Genomic DNA, 19606 nt, shown 5'->3' on the forward strand with positions numbered 1-19606 from the left:
TGGAATAAACACTTTAACTGTTGTTACCCAGGGTAGAGTGTCATAAGAACATGAGAAGAGCCTGCTGTCCCATGTAGACCAATATTCTGATCTTACAGTGCCTAACTAGATACCTATGGCAACCTTGGAAGCAGGACCTGTGGCTCCATGCAACTGGTATTTAAAAAAATTACTGCTTCCTACTGTCTATGAAGCCCATGGTTAAAGGGTAGGAATCAATGTATCATGAGTACATCTTGGGCATAAACATATAGATAGAGGAGCAGAAAAACTCAACCACACAGATTTATTGGTTTGCAAGAAACTTTTAATGAGTTTTCAATAAAGAAGTCTGACCATTTACATTATTCACATTGGGGAATTTCAGCCAATTATGGTTTGCAAGAAGAAAAGGGAATATGCAAGAAGTGATGATAATAATGGAGTATTTCAACTATCCTTGAAGGCATCTACTTCAGCTTCTGGGGGAAGACTTTCTGTTGACTTTGTTGTCCACCACAACATCCGCTGCCACTGCTGCCACCACAGCATCCACCACCTCTGCTGCCTCCGCAACATCCGCCACCGCTACTGCCTCTACTGCCGCCACAACATCCGCCGCTGCTCTGACTCTGCTGAGAGGAAACCACACTGCGGCTGCCACCACAACATCCCCCGCCACTGCGGCTACCACCGCAGCACCCACAGCCTCTACCACCACAACAGCAGCAGCTTCCTCTTTGTTGTTGTTGGCTCATCTTTTCTGTGGAGTGGATAACCCTTGGGGAAGAAGAAAGAGAAAGAGATTGACATCATTTGGGGGCTGAAGTCTCAAAGACAGCAGAAGTCAAAGGGATTTGGCGGCCCTCCAGATGTTGCTGGATTATAATTAACATGCTCTCTGACCATTTGCCGGGGTCACTTGGGCTGATGGGAACTGAATTCCAGGAATAACTGGAGGAAAAAGGTCTGCGAGGAATTCAAATTTATGTTATGCTATGGAATTTCCTACAAACAACACAACATTTATAGGTATTCTCTGCCACTACCAACCTAAACCTCCTAGAGAAACCTATATCAATACATATACTAAGAGATATCAGGACCTGAGCTGTAGCTCAGCGCATCTGCTTGACATGCCAAAGGTCCCCATTTCAATCTCTGGCATCTCCTGGTAGAACAGTGTGAGATGCTTGCACAAAACCCTGGAGAGCTACTATCAATCAGTGTAGGCAATACTGAGCTATATTGTCCAATGGTCTGATTCCATGGAAGGAAGCACCTTGTATTCCTAGCTTCCTATGTTCTGATGTTTCTATGTTTTTATTCCTGCATTGGAGGAGATTGGACAAGATGACTCTTGGTGTACCTTCTAACTCTACAATTCTATGATGTGCATATCCTAAAAATTCAAATAAATTACACAAAGGTTCCTCCATATACAGTAGTACCTCTACTTACGGATGCAATCCGTTCCGGGGTGCCGTTCGCACCCTGAAAAGTCTGTAAGTGGAGTGCTGCTTCTGTGTGTGTGTGTGACATGATAGAGCACTCCTGCACATGCGCGAAGCACACAGATTGCTCCTGCACATGCTCAAAGTGGCAAACTTGGAAGCAAACACTTCTGGGTTTGCCACGTTCATAACTTGAAAAAATACAACGTGAAGCAAACACAACTCGAGGTATGACTGTATATCTATGCAAATATATAATCTGATCAAAGCACTGAATAGCTCTATGTCCTTTATGAAGGACTATCTGTTGGCAGGACCTCACATGCTTTGCAAGCAGAAGGTTTCACATTTGAAGTCTCCAATTGAAAGGACAGACCAGTCTTTCCCCCAGCTTGGGGGAAAAGTTTGGACTACAGCTCCCTTCAATCCCATTAGTCAGCCTGGCCAATGATCAGGAATGGTGAGTGTTGTAGTTCAAAGCACTGATAGCCCACTGGTTTGTGGAAACTTGGGATAAACCACTGCCTGGCACATTGGAGAGCCGCTCCTAGTAGGCAAGATGGACCAATGGTCTGATCAACTACCACTACCTGGGCTGCTAGAAGAATTGTTCCGTGATGAAGCAAATGCATGCAATGGCCTGCTGGATCAGGCCAAGGACCCATCTGGTCCAGCATCCTGTTCCCATGGTGGCCAATCAGATTCAAGCAGGAAGACCACAGGCAGGGCATGGAGTTTAACCCTCACTCACTCACTGATTTGAACATAAGAAAAGTCCTACTATTCACATAGTGGCCATTCAGATGTCCATGGGAAGCTTGCAGTCAAATGTTGAGTACAACACTGTTCTCCCCACCTGTGATTTGCAGCAAGTGATATTCAGAAGTATACTGCCTCAAAGAGGAGAACATCGTTATTGTGGCTAGTAGGCACTGATAGCCTTTTCCTCCATGAGTTTATCTAATCCCCTTTTAAAGTCATCCAAGTTGCTGACCACCACGACTTCTTGTGCTTTTATCCTGTATTTTTATGTTGTGAGATCTTCGGATGAAAGGCAGTATATAAATAATAATAATAATAATAATAAGGTAAAGGTAAAGGGACCCCTGACCATTAGGTCCAGTCGTGACCGACTCTGGGGTTGCGGCGCTCATCTCGCTTTATTGGCCGAGGGAGCCGGTGTACAGCTTCCAGGTCATGTGGCCAGCATGACTAAGCCACTTCTGGCAAACCAGAGCAGCACATGGAAAAGCTGCTTACCTTCCCGCCGGAGCGGTACCTATTTATCTACTTGCACTTTGACGTGCTTTTGAACTGCTAGGCTGGCAGGAGCAGGGACCGAGCAACGGGAGCCTCTCGGGGATTCGAACTGCCGACCTTCTGATTGGCAAGTCCTAGGCTCTGTGGTTTAACCTACAGCGCCACCCGTGTCCCTAATAATAATAAAAAATAATATCTAATTCCATAGTTTAACTATGCACTGTGTGAAGAAGGACTTCCTTTAGCCACTGAAAAATCCACAGCATCTCCAGGGTTTTGAACTTCTAAGAACGCTTCTCCCTGCATCTGATAGACCCATTAATAGCTAGGAGGTCCTCCTACTCACCTATCGGTCACCGAGTCAAGCGTTGGTCAAGTCAGGTGTCGTTGAGCGAATGAGAAGAGCTTGAGATAAAGGACCTTTTATAGCATCTCCCAATGCCCTCTTTCATAAATGGTGATGAGTTCTGAGAAGGCCCATTGGCTCTCGCGGCATCCAATGCCTGGCCTTAATGACACAACGATTTGCATTAATTGTGCTGACTGACGAGAGATGGTTATCTCCAGTTACTGAATAACGTGTGGGTTTCTCTTGGTGAATTCTTCACGCCACTCTATAACAATGTAATTGACAGCTTAATGCGCAGCTTGCACATGTTCACATCTGTTCCTCTGAAATCATAAATTCCAGCACTTTGGGATGGGATGACAAATTACCCTTGCAATGTAAGTAAAGGTAAAGGTACCCCTGCCCGTACGGGCCAGTCTTGACAGACTCTAGGGTTGTGCGCTCATCTCACTCTATAGGTCGGGAGCCAGCGCTGTCCGCAGACACTTCCGGGTCATGTGGCCAGCGTGACAAGCTGCATCTGGCGAGTCAGCGCAGCACACGGAACGCCGTTTACCTTCCTGCTGGTAAGCGGTCCCTATTTATCTACTTGCACCCGGGGGTGCTTTCGAACTGCTAGGTTGGCAAGCGCTGGGACCGAACGATGGGAGCGCACCCCGCCACGGGGATTCAAACTGCCGACCATGCGATCGGCAAGTCCTAGGCACTGAGGTTTTACCCACAGCGCCACCCGCGTCCCCTACCCTTGCAATGTAGTAAGGGGAAAATATATTTGAGCTTTGGGGAGGATATATCTTCAGGGACCTAGGACAGAGCTTGGAAACAGAATTCCAATAAGAATATAAGGAGACTGCTGGCTCAAGTCAATGGCCCACCTAGAGCCCAATTCTTGTTCTTATAGTGGCCTCCGAGGTGCCTCAGTGGGAAAACTGCAAGCAGGACTTGAACACAAGCACAGTTTCCTCTCCTGTGCTTTCCAGAAACTGGAATCCAAAAGCATTACAGTGGTACCTCAGTTTTTGAATGTCTCAGAAGTCAAACGTTTCAGTTTTTTTATCTACTTGCACTTTGACATGCTTTCGAACTGCTAGGTTGGCAGGAACAGTGACCGAGCAACGGGAGCTCATCCCGTCACGGGGATTCGAACCACCGACCTTCTGATCAGCAAGTCCTAGGCTCTGTGGTTTAACCCACAGCGCCACCCATATTGGGTTTAAATTAGAGCATTTAAAGAGTGTTTTGTCTGGAAGAGAGAAAGAGAGAAACATATTCACATGTTTGGTGATTGGGACAGGCAGGAGATCTAAGGATGAAGCAAAATAATGCCAAATTCTATCTCAGCCTGATTATGGAAAATGTCAAGCGATGAAAAATACATTTTGGGGTTTATGTAGAACAGTGGGGAGGAGATGCACTGTTTCTTCCTCTGGCCCCCTCCTGGACCTATGTTTAATTAAATCAAACTATTGTTTAATTTAATACAAATAAGATAAACATTAGCCTCACCACTGAACAAATCCAGGTGGTGTGGGGTGATTCCTGAATTTCCTCATGGCAAGGCAAGCTGACTGGGGGGCCCTAGATTGGTGCCATGAGTCTGATGGAGTTCTGTGGGAACAGTCCTAGTTTCTACACACCATGAAAGGGGAAAAGGGAAGGGTCAAAAGGCAGGAATTGGGGTATGAATGGTGAAGTGCCCATGGTGGAGGAAGGGGATATCTTTAGCTATGCTTCAAGCAGACCATCTATAGGAGTCATCAAGATGTAAGCGGGATTCAAGCAAAACAGCAAGTCTCTCCACCTGTAGTTTTCAGTAACTGGTATTCAGAAACTTTACATCCGAGGCAGAGCTAATAACCATGGATAGTCTAATCCTCCATGAATTTATCCAAACCTCTTTCTAAACCATCCAAGTTGGTGTTCAACACTGCTAGCTTTGGGAATGAGTTTATCTCTACATATTTTCTTTAATTTGTCCTGAATTTTCCAGTGTTCAGCTTCGTTGGATGTCTGTGAGTTCTAGTGTTTTGAGAGAGGGAGAAGAGATTTTCTCTATCCACTTTCTTTATGCCATGCATTTATTTTTTAAAATTTCTATTATTTCTTTTCTTTAAACAAAGAAGTCTCACTGGAAGACGCAAGATCTACCCACTCTGGAAGAATGGCAGATGAAGGTGATAGACTATATGGGACTGGCAGAAATGACCGGCAGAATCCGAGACCAGGGAAAAGAGACGGTGGAGGAAGATTGGAAGAAATTCAAAGACTATCTGCAGAGGCATTATAAAATTAATGGACATTAGTGTGATGTTGGATAAAAATTAAGTGGTTACCAGCTGTAATGTAGAGGTTGAGTAATAAGTTACAATATGTTACAACAAGTTATAATAAGGATTTGCTGAATTAAGAATTTGAACTGGAATACAAAAGGGGGAGGTGAGAGGAGGTCTGGGAAATAAGTTAATGGAAATGAGTAATGGAAACTACATTTGTTTTAACTGTTCTTTTTTGTTTTTGTATTTTTGTATTTTTATTATTTCTTTTTTGTGTATGTTTATTTTTTTTTTTTGTACTAATTGGAAACTTTAATAAATATTATTAAAAAAAACAAAAACAAAGAAGTCTCAAACGCTGCAACTTTTCTTCCTAGGGGACCCCAAGATCTCATTCCTTGTCAGTCCCTGCCACACATTACGTGTTCAAGAGAACAGTACCCAATACAACCACTAGGTCCAGAGTTAAAGATTGCCTAACTGCATGTCAGGGACTGGGTAGAGGAGGAATGGCGAAGACTGCCTCTCGAGGAGACCACCTCCCCAGCCTGACCCTTCCAGAGAAGAGGAAGACAATTTAGATTCACAACAGGGGTTTAACAGAGGTCACAGCTCAGAGGCAGATGAGGAGCAAAGTTGGGAAGTACTGGGAGAGGAGGAGGAGGAGGAAGAAGAACCACCAGGAGGGCAACAACTGATGGACACAATGTCTTTATAAAGCATTCCACACCCTCCTCTCCCAGAACCTGGTGTGTCTCGAAAGTAGGAGAGCAAAGAGCTCAAAGACAGAGGGCACGTAGCAGAACTTGTAGAAGTGATGACTGAGGAAGTGAGAGAGATGAGGGATGGAGATTCCCTCCATTATCCAAGAGGCTGGGTTCTATAGCCTCTGTAAATACTGAATAAAAATAGGATGGCAAGAAACATTCCCTTGTCTTTGTATGTTCCTGGGGAACCAGCCGGGTGTTGCTGGCACTGCAGCCAAAGTCTGAATGCAGCTGGGTAAGAGCTCCCCCACCACTGTGATCTACCTGTCCCCTTTCCTGCACATGTAGATTTATTTGGCATATCACGAGTTTTTCCACCCACTACTGTACAGTCATCAAATGAACAATGCTAGTTTGCCAATGAACCCTATATGTTTCTGCCTGGATTCTGGGCTGGGCTGGTGAAGGAGCCTCCAGGGCAAGGTAGTTCAGATTGCACCAGAGAGCAATCTGGGGAAAATAAAGAGACTTCTTTATGATGGAGGCTTTGGAGAGCATAGGCAGTATCAGGGCTCTGAATGTAAAACCTATCAGAGGGAGCCTTCTGGATCAGACCAAAGGTCAGTCTAGAATCTTGCTCTTACTGTGGCCGGTCAGATTACTCCAGGAGCCAATGGGCAGGACATGAAGGACAGAGTCCTCCCTTACCTTTTACTCAGAAGGACATTGGAAGAGCTATTATGGATTAGGCCAATAACCTGTCTTGTCCTGCATCAAGTTCTCTCATTGCCGAACCAGCTGCTGATAGGAAGTCCAGAACAAGTTGCAGGTTTAACAGCACTTTCCCTGACTTGCAATCTCTAGGAAGTGGAATGCAGACATATGCTGACCTCTTACCCTGGAGGGAATATAACCATCAGGACTAGAAGCCATTGGTAGCCTTAAACTATAGGAATCTAGTTTATTTATTGTCAAGAGCCAGGCTGCCATCTTGTTAACACAGGATGCAAGTCGTAATTAGCTTGAAGATTTATTGCAATACAAACACTCAGCCTCAGGTGCCCATCCTCATGCCTGTGACTTATGAATCAGTTGACCCTTCTGGGGAGTGATTCTGGGTATGGCAGAATATCCAGAACCTATGCCCTTTCCGTTTCTGGCTTTGCTTTCTATCTAAGACCTTTCTCATACATCTGCTCCTTGGATGAATTAACTTCCCTTCCAGTGTCAAACTGCTTTCCCTCCCGCCTTCTGACATTGCCTGTGTCATTTGAAAGAGTTGGTTCTGCATTCCTGTCATTCTCACAGCGAGGGGGAGTTGATAAACTACTGTTTACAGCTGTCTGGGAAGAATGCGAGCCTTTCTTTTGTTTGCTGCTTTCTGACTCCTCCAGAGTGCTTATACCTTGGTCAGAAGTGTTCATGACACCTATATCATAAAATTTATACACTGCTGGATTGTAAAAAAGAAAACACCCTGAAAACAGTTTACAAAAAAAAGAAGAATAAAATTACCAGCGAGAAGAATTAATAACAATAATTTAAGACTATTGAAGAGTTAAAATAACAACTAAAAGCCGATTAAAACTCTCACCAACCTTCTAAACATCTGGATAGACTTGTTTAAACTTTTTTAAACATTTGCTGAAGACTACAGGGACGGCACCAAGTGGCATAACATGGGGACTGGAAGGGGCATCTCCTCAGGTGTATTTTCTGGAGGGGGCACAACCAGGCCCCCCACGACAGGCTCCCATCAGAACCTGGCTCAGGAGCTGCTGAGGCAGCTTTCTTCTGTGCAGCTCCACTTCTGGGTCACATTTGGCCCAGGGGCAAAGCAGAGAGTTGGAGGAAGAGAGCTGCTGCCCCTCTTCTGGGATGGGCTACATGCAGCTCCAGCTCAAGCCCCTCCAGCTCCCAGTTCAAGCCTGATGGGGGAGGAGAGGCTGAGTATGAGAGAGAATGTGAAGTGAGCCATAGACGGTTCCCTCTGCCCCCACCCAGTGGCGTAGCGTGGGTTGTCAGCACCCGGGGCAAGGCAAGTAATTTGCGCCCCCTAACCCGTGGATTTGCACCCCTAACCCGTGGATTTGCGCCCCCTAACCTTAACCCTCAGATGTTGCGCCCGGTGCGGCCGGCCCCCCCTGCACCCCCACGCTACGCCACTGCCCCCACCCCCCTTTGAGTCATGCCCCACCCCCTGCCCCCGGGTGGTGTTTTGACACATTCTGCCACTGAAGGCACCTGCCCGATATTTCTCTCTCTCTCTCTCTCTCTCTCTCTCTCTCTCTCTCTCTCTCTCTGTGTGTGTGTGTGTTTACATGAATATAGGTGAAAGGTGGACTTGGCAATAAAATCACACCCACTGGATGCATCCACTGGATCAAAACACCTCCCACAAGCTATGTGCAAAGAAGATTCCTCCAGGAGCCCATGGGCAGGGCATGAAGGAGAAAGAGTTCTCACCTTCACTTATAGGAACATAAGAAGAGCTATTACAGATCAGGCCAATGGCCCACCCAGTCCAGCATCTTCAGCTAGGGAATGAATCCATTGGCTCAAAACACCTTCCAAAAGCTAGGAAAAAGAAGCTGAGTCTTGTGGCAGCTTCAAGACAAAAGCATCTACTGCTTCTCTTGTTCCAACCCATCCTGAACTCCACCTTCAAACTCTGAAGGTCCCTTCTTGCCTCCGGACAAGCACAGTTCCCCACAAAACACAGGACTTCTCTACAGGGTCAGATTCCATCTCCCCTTCCATGGTGCACAGTTCTTAGAGTCCTGCAAGTCCCTGACACTAAGTATGTCAAAGCCTTGGTCCATCAGCCTCAGCTTTGTCTATCTTGATTGGCAGTGGATCTCCAGTGGTTCAGAGAGCATCTCCCTGATCTACCTGGAGGTGCCACAAGGTGCCAGAGAGTGAACCAGCAACCTTCGTCATGTAATACAGGTGCTCTAGCACTGAACTACATTCCTTCTCCTTGGCTGACATTCAACAGGCTTGTCACCATATCATGTTCTTGTGACTACTGGATGTGTCTTATGGCTGGAAGCTTCACCTGAACCTTACATTGCATAACCAATGGTCGCTCAAGTTGGGTGCCTCACCAAGGGTTCTGCTGATGAATTGACACCTAAACCATCAGGACTTTTCTAAGCAATGTTTGAAGTTGGCATCCTGCAGAGGAGTGTGTGGGCATGATAATTGCTTAGGATGTGACTACTCTGCTCGTAATGGGCAGGAGGTGGTGGATGTGAGATAGGAAAATAATCTGGGTGGAATATACAGGTCAAACATGGGATAGCTTCATTCATACGCTGCATTCTGTAGGTCTTCCTCCCTTCCTTAGTGAATCAAACCCATCCAGTGCTTTGATTTGTTTCCACTCATTTTCCATGGTAATGTACAGGAAAGTGGTGGAAATCATCTTTGAAGCTGGGCTAGGAGAAATCACTGCATTCCCCTAACCAATTCTCAAATTCCCCATTTTATGGAATCAGAACAATCGAAGAGTCGAGCTGAATCAGACCAGTGCCCTGCCTAGTCCAGTATCACGTTCTGACCCCCCTCTGCAAAGGAGAGATGATTCCCCCTTTCCAGAATTCCCTCAAGGAAGGCCACCAGGTGAAGATGGGTTAAGCAGCTAAATCCCTTCTATTTCAGTCTTGCTGGTATAATTTTGTCTATCCCATCCTGTTTTGTGAAGAATGTTATGGTGGGCCTCCAGAGGTTCTTCAACCAGCTTTCCCATCAGCTCCCACCCAGTATGGGAAACAGTCAGAAATGATGGGATTTGTAGTCCATTAATATTTTGAAGGTTCCCAGTTTTCTGCCTGTGTCCTAGAAACATGTCACAACAATTGGGGATCACATATTAAATGAACACAGATGGGTGTGAAGGAATTGGGAGCCCATGGCCATCCAGATGTTGCTAAACTCCAACTGCAATGAGTCCCAGCACAGATGCTCAATGGTCAAGTGTGATGGATACTGTAGTCCAGTAACATCTGGAGGCCATTTGTGCCCAACATCTGCTTAAAATGTGCACGTGTTGGCTGTGACCTGGTGGTTTTGCCTACCTCATAGTAATAATCACAACTGGTTGGATATTGGGGCAATCCTCTGTTTTGTTCTGGTCCTGCAACTGATCTCCTTCACTGATTTTACTTGACTCTGTTATTATGGCCATCGCATAAGCTGTCCCAGGGCAGGTGGTGAGATATAAATACAAATAAGTCAACAACGGATAAGCAAATGTCATTCAAAGGGTGAGTCATCTGCCTGCTACAACAAGTGCATATTTTAAGGAAAAATTAAACTGCTGATGACTTTGCATTAGGATTAAAAATAAATAAATCACAAACTGATGTGGAAGCTTAATATTGGAAATATATAGAGGAAGAGAAATTGAAACTGAGATTTGCCCAGCCCTAGTGAGCACAGATTTAAACCCTGGCATCTTCTCCCCATAAATAATCCTAAGAATCATTTGTTCAGGGTGCTGGGAGTTGAAATTCTGTGAAGGGGAAGGTAGACGTCCAATGATTATTTGACGGAATCCATGTATTTTAAATGTGCTTTAAATGTACGGTGTGTAGTCAGAAACTTTGGCCAACCAGTTGCCTATGGGGAAATCACAAGCAGGACATGAAATCATAGAACTGTAGAGCTGGAAGGATTATCAAGGGTCATCTTGTTCAACCCCTTGCAATGCTGGACATTTATTAAATGAGATAAAATTGTGCTTCATTTGAATTTGCAAAATCGAACAGCAATTGAAATTGACCAATTTGTACGCCGCCATCGATAACACATGGAACTCAGCTATTATTAGACATGCATATTATTGTTGTAAAGGCACGAGAAATTAAGATACATCACTTGACAACCGTATGTCAGGAGTGCTCTGATGGTGTTTCCTGCTTGGCAGGGGGCTGGACTCGATGGCCCTTGGGGTCTCTTCTAACTCTATGATTCTATGATTCTATGATTTATCAGAGTGCACCTAGCTGTTGAATGCGACATGATGAGATAGAGAGGATTTGAAGTTGAGGAAGATTCAACATGCTTGAATGGCTTGGTCCCATTTTGTTTTCACTATGCCTCATGGCAATGACAGACCAGGCTTGCTACTTCACTTTGGACCAAGCACAGCTCCGATCCCGGTGCTGTTCCTCTGGTGGGGGGTTGGAAGCTCCTTCAGCCTTGGGTGGGGGCTCTCTTTGCTGCTGCAGGGCTGCTCCATGTTTTTGGTTTTTAAATAATATTTATTGAAATTTTAGAAGTTACAAAAAGAAAAAAGAAAGATTAGACATAATAATATAACAAAATACAAAAACACAAACAAAAGCACGACATAAAACATTGAATCAACAAAGTAAAACAAAAATAATTAAAAACACTTCCAATATTTCTAATCTTAACTTTCATACACTTGTTTCATTGACTTCCTCACGCCTCCCTTTTTGTATTCCACTTCAATTAATTATTTCAGCAAGTCCTTTCCATTTTCATCTATTTTCTGTCTTACAATTAATTTTAACACATTCTGTCTAACATTCTGCCAAAGCCACCTAGCTTCATTCCACCTTTTTTCTAAAGCTCCTTAATTTTACAGTATTTCTGTAAATAATCTTTAAATTTTTTCCAATCTTCTTCCACTGACTCTTCTCCCTGGTCTCGGATTCTGCCAGGGCTGCTCCATGTTTTTGAGGCTGTTCCTTGGCTACTGCTGGTGGGTCCATGTTGCAGTCTTTTTTCTGAGTAGACATCTTTGGGCAGATGAAGGTGAACTGAAAAGAAAGCCAAATCCTGAGAAAATGAGGATGCAGTGGGAAAAGGCTCATCAATGCGCGTGTTGTGGCTGAAGAGACCACTGATTCACAACTGCTGCCTCCTATGTTGTTTTTGCTACTTTAGCAACACCAAAGAGTCATCTCTGGGGCGCAAGCCTGGGCCATATGCATGGAGCTCCTGGGCTGCCCAGATGATAAGAACCTCCTCTCTGCCTCGCTGATGTGATCCAAAGGGGAAAAAAGAGCATTTCATGTGGCCCCTGTTTGGTGCAGGAGTTGTGGGAATGAGGTGAGGAAGACACTAGTATCTAACCTTCTTAAGGACTCCACTCTGTATTTGTGTAGGTTTTCTTCTCCTGATGATAACCCGTAACGTAGCAGGAATGGTTTTCCCTCAGGGTTCACTTCCGAAGCTTTTCTCACAAATGAGCATAACCGCAAGGCAGCAGAGTAATATAAAAATATCTGAGCAACTAATGGTAAATGATTACAATCGGACAACAGCCCCAAAGACTCAATGCCCATTCAGTGCGTCGAACACGCTGATAGATGTACCAATGGTCTGACTCCATAGCAAATACCCTCCTCTGTAAACCTGCTTTCTATTCAAGAACACCAGGACTGAAATCTCACTTGATTTTTAGGCAAAGGACCATAGCACTGTGGCAGAGCAGTAATATAAAGGTGGCTCAGTGGCAGAGCATCAACTCTGCATGCACAGGTAAAATCTGCAGCATCAGTCTGAAAAAATGCAGACTGATTGGCGTAAGAGAATTCCTTATGTTCTATATTGGGACCAAGGCCCAGTGGCAGAGCATCTTCCTTTCCTGCCAAAGGTCCTAGGTTCAAACAACAACTCATCCTGACAGAAGGAACCCACAGTCACAGGTGAATAACATACTCGAGTGTAACGGAAGATAGGAATCTGATGTAGGGATGAGTCAAAACTCATTAATGCAAGATGGTGGGGAGTTAAGGAAATCTGAGGTCAAGGGTGCGTCAAAAGCTCTTTCAGAATGCCACTGGTTTCTGAAATGGAATGTCTAGAGATGGTATAAAAAGCTCTTTTGTTCCGAGGGATCCTCATTCGCTCGACAACACTTGACTTGACAACAACGTCTTCTCAGTGATTGACCGGGTAAGTATTTTCTCTGGACTGTCAATGGATCTGTCATTCTTCAAGGGAGCCTTCTGCCAAATCTAATTGTGTAGGACCAATCGCTTTGCAGATTTGCAACCAGAGAGGTCAATGACTGCTAGTCATGATGGCTATGTTCTACCTCCACTGGTGAGGGCTGTATGCCCCTGAATAGCAGTTACTGGGAAGCGCAAGTGGGGAGAGGTGCCATTGTACTTGGGCCCTGCTTCCAGCCTTCCCATTGAGGCATCTGGTTGGCCACTATGAGAACAGCATGCTGGACAAGATGGGCTTCCTTGATGCAGCAGGGCTCTCCTGACATTCTGATAGGATCAGGCAAATTCACGGAGAATGAGGGTGTCAATGGCTATGATGGCTATGTCTGGAGCATTGCACCTCTGAGCATCAGTTACTGGAAATTACAAGTGAACAGACTGCTGCTGTGCTCAGGAGAAGCTTATTGAGGCATCTGGTTGGCCACTAGGAGAACAGGATATTGGCCCAGATAGGTCTTTGTCAGAATCCAGTAGGCTCTTCTTTCTTGTCTTGCTTTGTTTTCATGAAAATATTTTACCAAACCAAATTCAAGATGCTTGTGATAACTTAGAAACTCATTAACAACTTGGGACTTAGATACTTGGGCTCCCAACTTTCATAATCCACAGCCAGCCGGACCAAAGGTAAAGGGAGATGGGCATTGTATTCCATCCTGCTGTAAACCATAGTGATGGGATGAGCCTGATGAAACTTGTCCTTTAGCAAGGAAGGGGAAGAGGCCCTGAAGACCCATCTCTCCCCTTTCTAGAACCTGATGGAATTCATAGTGATGTGCTGAACCTCTGAATGGCCTTTATCCTGATTAGATTGTTGAGTTCATCTAGCTCTGTACTGCCTATTCCAACTTGCAACAGCTCTCCAGGGTTTCAGATGGGATCTTCTCCCAACCCTTCCTGGAGGATCCAGGGATTGAATCCGGGACCTTCTGCATGCAAAGCCAATGCTCTACCTCTGAGCCACAGTCCTCCTCCATAGAAAGGAATGAACAAAGTTCCCTTGTATGGAGTCAGACCATTGGCTACAGATTGCTCGATTTACAGATAGGTAGCCGTGTTGGTCTGCCATGGTCAAAACAAAATAAAATTAAAAAATTCCTTCCAGTAGCACCTTAAAGACCAACTGAGTTAGTTCTAGGTATGAGCTTTCGTGTGCATGCACACTTCTTCAGATACACTTCTTCAGATACTTCTTCAGATTGCTCGATGTTGTCTACATTGACTGGTGGCGGCTCTGCAGACCCAGCCCCCTCTGATTGAACCTGTGGCCTGCTTCTGCATGCAAAGCAATTATGCTACCCATTCCCCCTCTTAGTCAAACTCTTGGTCCATCCCACCTAGCTGTTCCTCCTTTGACCAGTTGTGGTTGTCTAGGAATCTGTGTCAGTGGCAAATCTATGACAGAGATGCTAATTACTGAACTGAGCGGGGCTTTGGTATACAAAGCATGTATTTTACTGAATTGGGATTCTTCATTTGACATAGCATTTTGCAAGAGCTTGAATACTGTCTATAAATGCTGTAAAATCAGGATTTAGGTGGAAATTTCTTTTTGTGCCTAGTTAGATTGGCTGGACTTGAGCAGGGACAATGAACCAATCTTGAATACTGAAAACACAACTGAAAACTGTCAAATGTCCTAAAAGCAATGTTGACTTGGGAACAAAGCATCTCAATTGAGAGGCATCTGTGTTGTAGGGAAAAATTTCTCTGGGGCACCCTCTAAACCTAAAGGTGCAAGGATAAATATCATATGAGCATGGATTGCAAAGTTTGCTGATGTTGCATGTCCACCACTGGTAGGAAATAATTTCCTTGGGAAATATTCTAGTATATTTAAAGAACATGCCTCAACCAATCATATATGAAACACACATACAGAGGTGTAAAATAAAGAAGAGGGACCGAGTAGCCCTCCAGATGTTGTTGGTCCCTGATTCCCATCACTCCCAGCCTGCATGACTAATAAGCAAAGAATGATGGGGGCTGGAGTCCAAAAATAACTGGAGGGGCTCAGGTTTCCCTTTGATGATCAATAGGGTTGCCAAACCTCCAGGTCTAACCTAACATCTCCTTTCAAATGCCTGGCGGAGACTTGAATCTCCAGGTGTTTAAGAATACCAATAATAATAAAAGTACTAATTCATTAAGAAGACTGTGCATGCAACTTGCAAGCTTCATCCCAACAGAGCTGGCTGCAAATGACAGCTTAGATACTTGGGGAGGGCCTGCCCTGCTTGCTTCTCTCTTTCAACTAACATCAGTCTCCAGGACCCATAACATCACAAGGAACCACCCCAGGGTCTCAGGTTTGGGCTCTAAAATATCATAGTTTGGGATGTTCCTTGCATGGCAACCCTACTGGTCTAGGAAATGATGTTTATCAATGGTAGGGAACCTCTGGACCCCCAGATGTTATTGGACTCTTATGTCTATCATCACCAACCAGCATGGCTAATGGAAGAAGAAAAATGAGAGTTCTAGTCCAACAACATCTGGAGGGATCACATACCTGCTTTACAGAATACCCCAAAAGCTGCTACCTTGGAGAAACCAGATCAAAAAATGACTTTGGTCTTTCTCTCTCTCTCTCTCCCTCCAGAAGTCATCAAAGCCATAGAAAAGATGAGCCAACAACGACTACAACAGGGAGGAGGTGGCTGTTGCTGTGGTGGCAACCGTGGAGGCGGTTGCTGTTGTGGTGGCCGTGGAAGAGGAGGAGGAGGAGGAGGAGGAGGCGGCGGCTGTGGCTGCTGTGGTGGCCGTGGAGGCGGTTGCTGTTGTTGTGGGGGCAGAGGTGGTGGTGGATCATCTCAACAAAGCCAGAGGAGTGGAGGATGCTGCCGTAGTGGTGGTAGTGGTGGTGGTGGAGGTGGTGGAGGATGTTGTGGTGGCCGTGGAGGTGGATCTTCTCAAGGTGGAAGCAGCAGTGGCGGAGGATGCTGTGGTGGTGGAAGCAGTGGTGGAAGCAGCAGTGGAAGCAGCGGCAGATGTTGCGGTAGTGGCGGTGGTGGAGGAAGTTCTCAGCAGAAGATGAAGTAGATGCCTCCAAAAAGACCTGAAATCCCACACCGCAATGACCACCACCTCTTGAAGATATCTTCTTGCAAAGCAAACGGTTGCTGTCTTTTCCAGATGGATGAGCCAGACTTTCCTCTGGCATGGGAGACATCAGTCTTTCATATTCCTGCTATGACTACTTCTTTAAAGGCATTAAAAACTTCTTTCCTGCAAGCCTTTCAGTGTCATGGTGTTCTTTTCCTATCTTCACTTCTCCATACACACATAATGTTCCTACTCTTCAACCACATTGTCCTCTCTGCTCCCAAGCTCTGCAAGTAGTCCTTACACAAAACATATGGGAGATGCTGGAGAATGAACCTGAGACCTTCTTCATAAAGAAGGTTCCCTACCACTGATTTAGAAGTCCTCCCAAAATAGGAATCTGCATAGGAATCTGCCTAGATAATCTTGCCCAGTACAGTCTACTGTGACTAGCTGCATCTCTAGGGCCTCAAAATGAGGAAGATGTTTCCCATCCTTTCCCATGTGTTCTTTTTTCAATTGGAGATGCTTTTGGCTAAACTTGGGATCCTTCTTCCATTATTGAGCTAGAATGATGGACCTACGGTCTCAGTATAAAGGAGCTTCCTATATTCTTCTTCCACGGTGGAATATGCAGGTGGCTTTTAAGAAAACCTGATCTAAATTTAATCTCTTCAGTGAAAGGTTCACTGTGTACCTATTATATTACATCTGTTCTTATTTCAGGCAAAGACAGAGGTGTTCTTTTGAATCTCCTCCCAGCTCCCACCTTTTCCAAAAACACCCAGATGAATCATATTGTCTAATTCCTTGCCAATCAGACTCAACCTGATTACCACCTGAGAAGAGAAGTTAGTTTGAAAGGCTGATTAGGAAAATATATAGATGAATGTCTAATGCTCTCCTTTGGGTTGTAGATCATAGGAGTCCATGGTGCCCTAGTGGATTTTCCCTCCAATAAAATATATGAGGGGGTTGGGCTTCCAAAAAATGATGGACATTGCCATTCAAATGGTGTGTGCACACCATGTCTATTTCAGGATCATTACATTAAGACTTGGAAGGAGATAAAAAAAGAATTTGGAGATTTGGAACACATTAAAAATCTCCTTTTGGGGAAGAATTTCCACGATAAAGATGAACGTTCTTCCGAGAATGATCTTTTTGTTCCAAGCAATTCCAGTGATCAGGTGTGCAAGCTGTTTCGGAGATTGGCAAAGGGATATCTCAAGATTTATTTGGCTGGGGGGAAAACCCAGGATCAAGCACCAACTATTAAGTGACGTTAAAGAGAGGGTGGTGTCCCCCCCCATTGCCAGACCTGAAATTGTATCATGAGGCCGCTTGTTTCTCCTGGATCTGGGAATGGTTGACACTACAAAACACTTGCTGGATCTGGAAGGATTCGATAATCAGTATGGCTGGTATGCTTACCTAGGTTATAAAAAGGTTAAAGTCCACAAAGGCTTTTTGAATCACCTGGTTCGAAAATTGCTATACGTAGTGTGGGCTAAGTATAAAGACCTGTTAGAGCCCAAAATGCCATGGTGTTTATCACTGATAGAAGCATTATTGGTAAAGGGGGTAAAAATGAGAGGTAATTGAGCAACTTACAAAGGTTTATTGGGAGACAAGGAAAATAGGCTATTTTTTTTTTTTTTAATGAAGAAATTTGAACCCACTTAATGGACTGGTTGCAATATTTCCAATTAAATGAGACATTCCAAAAAGACAAACAGAAGGGCTTTTCCACAGAAATATCAAGACTTGAGAAAGATCTAATTCAAACCATAAAAAAATCACTCTCTAAAATGTACAGACTCCTCCTAGACTGGGAGGTCAAGGAGGAGGAAGTTAAATCAGTAATGGTCTAATGGGCCAAAGATTTTGGTCACAATATTCAAATGGAAGCATGGAAAAGTTATGGAGGGAGGAACTGAAAATCACTGGGTGCTCTGACCCAAAAGAGAATTTCATGAAAATGCTTTACCGATGGTATTTAACACTTGTAAAAGTAGCCAAAATGTACAAAACCAGGCCAAGCATTTGTTGGAGATGCAGAGAGGTGGAAGGCACAATGAACCACATGTGGTGGAATTGTAAGAAAAATAAGGGAATTCTGGGATATGATTTATAACAAATTAAGAAAATGTTTAAATTCTCCTTCACCAAAAAGCCTGAAGCTTTTCTGCTATGTATAATGAGTGTTGTTGTTGTTGTCGTTTAGTCGTGTTCGACTCTTTGTGACCCCATGGACCAGAGCACGCCAGGCACTCCTGTCTTCCACTGCCTCCCACAGTTTGGTAAGACTCATGTTTGTAGCTTCGAGAACACTGTCCAACCATCTCGTCCTCTGTCATTCCCTTCTCCTTGTGCCCTCCATCTTTCCCAACATCAGGGTCTTTTCCAGGGAGTCTTCTCTTCTCAGCATAATGAGTAACAAACCCCCCCCCCCAAAAAAAATGAGTAACAAAATTCAAAAAACAAAAAAAATGAGAATTTTTATGTATGCAATAGCAACAGCAAGAAGTTTAACTGAAAAAGTCTGGAAAGGAGATTCCATCCCTAACAAACTGGAGTGGCAAATGAAAATGTTAGAATATGCAAAGTTAGCAAGAATGACAGCAAGACTCCGAGATGATACAGAACAAACATCCAAAGAGAGTGGGATATTTACAGAGTATATTTAAAAGAACATTACAAAAATCTAAATTCTCTGGGAGGCCTGAATGGACTTCTGCTTGAAATTAGAGAATTGTACAAAATCAATATACCATAACTGAAACAACTTTTGGGGAGACAATAGAAAGTGTGTAGCCAAAAATGTAATTTAGAAACCACATTGCGGTGATCAGAAGTCATGATGGAATTTGTTATGTATGAATCTAAATAATTTTTTTCTTTGTAATATGTATGGATTCGGATTTGTTTTGTTTTTGTTGATTCGGATTTGTTTTGTTTTTGTTTTTTTAAACCAATAAAGCTCTCTCTCTCTCTCTCTCTCTCTCTCTCTCTCTCTCTCTCTCTCTCTCTGGTTTGTGTGCACCATGTCATGTGATCGATTATAGCTCAGTTGGCAGAGCATAAGACTTTTAATCTCGCAGACATGGGTTCAACCCCCATGTTGGACAAACAATTCCTGTATTACAGGGGATTGGATTAGATGAACCTCCTAGTGCCTTCCAGTCCTAGAATTCTATGAAAGTGGTGAGTAATCAAATACACATTTGATGGTTCATTGTAGCAATAACCAAATTTCCATGGAATATGGATGAGCTCTGCACACACCAAGTGATCTCATAAGAGAGAGAAACACCCTTGGTTTCCCCACCTTGGAACTCATATGGGGTGTGTCCAGCAATCATTGCCCAGGTGACACAAGGACAACACGACTGAGACCCAAATGGATGGAGACATCATCCCTTGCTTGGAAATTCTGTGTGCAATCCCATGAGTCAAAGCCAAGGTTGCACAGCTCCAACTAATTAAGAGAGAGATTGGTACAAAATTCAAAGGAAAAGAAAACAAATAGGCATGGCTGGGCCATGGCTCA

At 44.3% G+C, this 19606-nt stretch overlaps 1 protein-coding gene and 2 long non-coding RNA genes across 3 annotated transcripts in view; 2 read left to right on the forward strand and 1 right to left on the reverse strand.

Moving 5' to 3' along the window:
* LOC309330076 (uncharacterized protein) overlaps positions 1 to 19606 on the reverse strand; it is a 40045-nt gene that overhangs the window by 12778 nt on the left and 7661 nt on the right. The window lies entirely within an intron of this gene.
* Positions 12846 to 16242, forward strand: LOC309330108. Its single transcript, XR_014151267.1, has 2 exons — positions 12846 to 12955; positions 15611 to 16242. It is a non-coding gene; the product is annotated as an uncharacterized lncRNA (long non-coding RNA).
* Positions 19101 to 19606, forward strand: part of LOC309330604 — a 1801-nt gene continuing 1295 nt past the window's right edge. The window contains exon 1 of the long non-coding RNA XR_014151507.1: positions 19101 to 19606. This exon is cut by the window's right edge and continues 103 nt beyond it. This is a non-coding gene — a long non-coding RNA (uncharacterized lncRNA).

Source organism: Podarcis erhardii (assembly GCF_964252035.2).
Source record: "Podarcis erhardii genome assembly, chromosome: 15".
NCBI classification, from domain to species: Eukaryota; Metazoa; Chordata; class Lepidosauria; order Squamata; family Lacertidae; genus Podarcis; species Podarcis erhardii.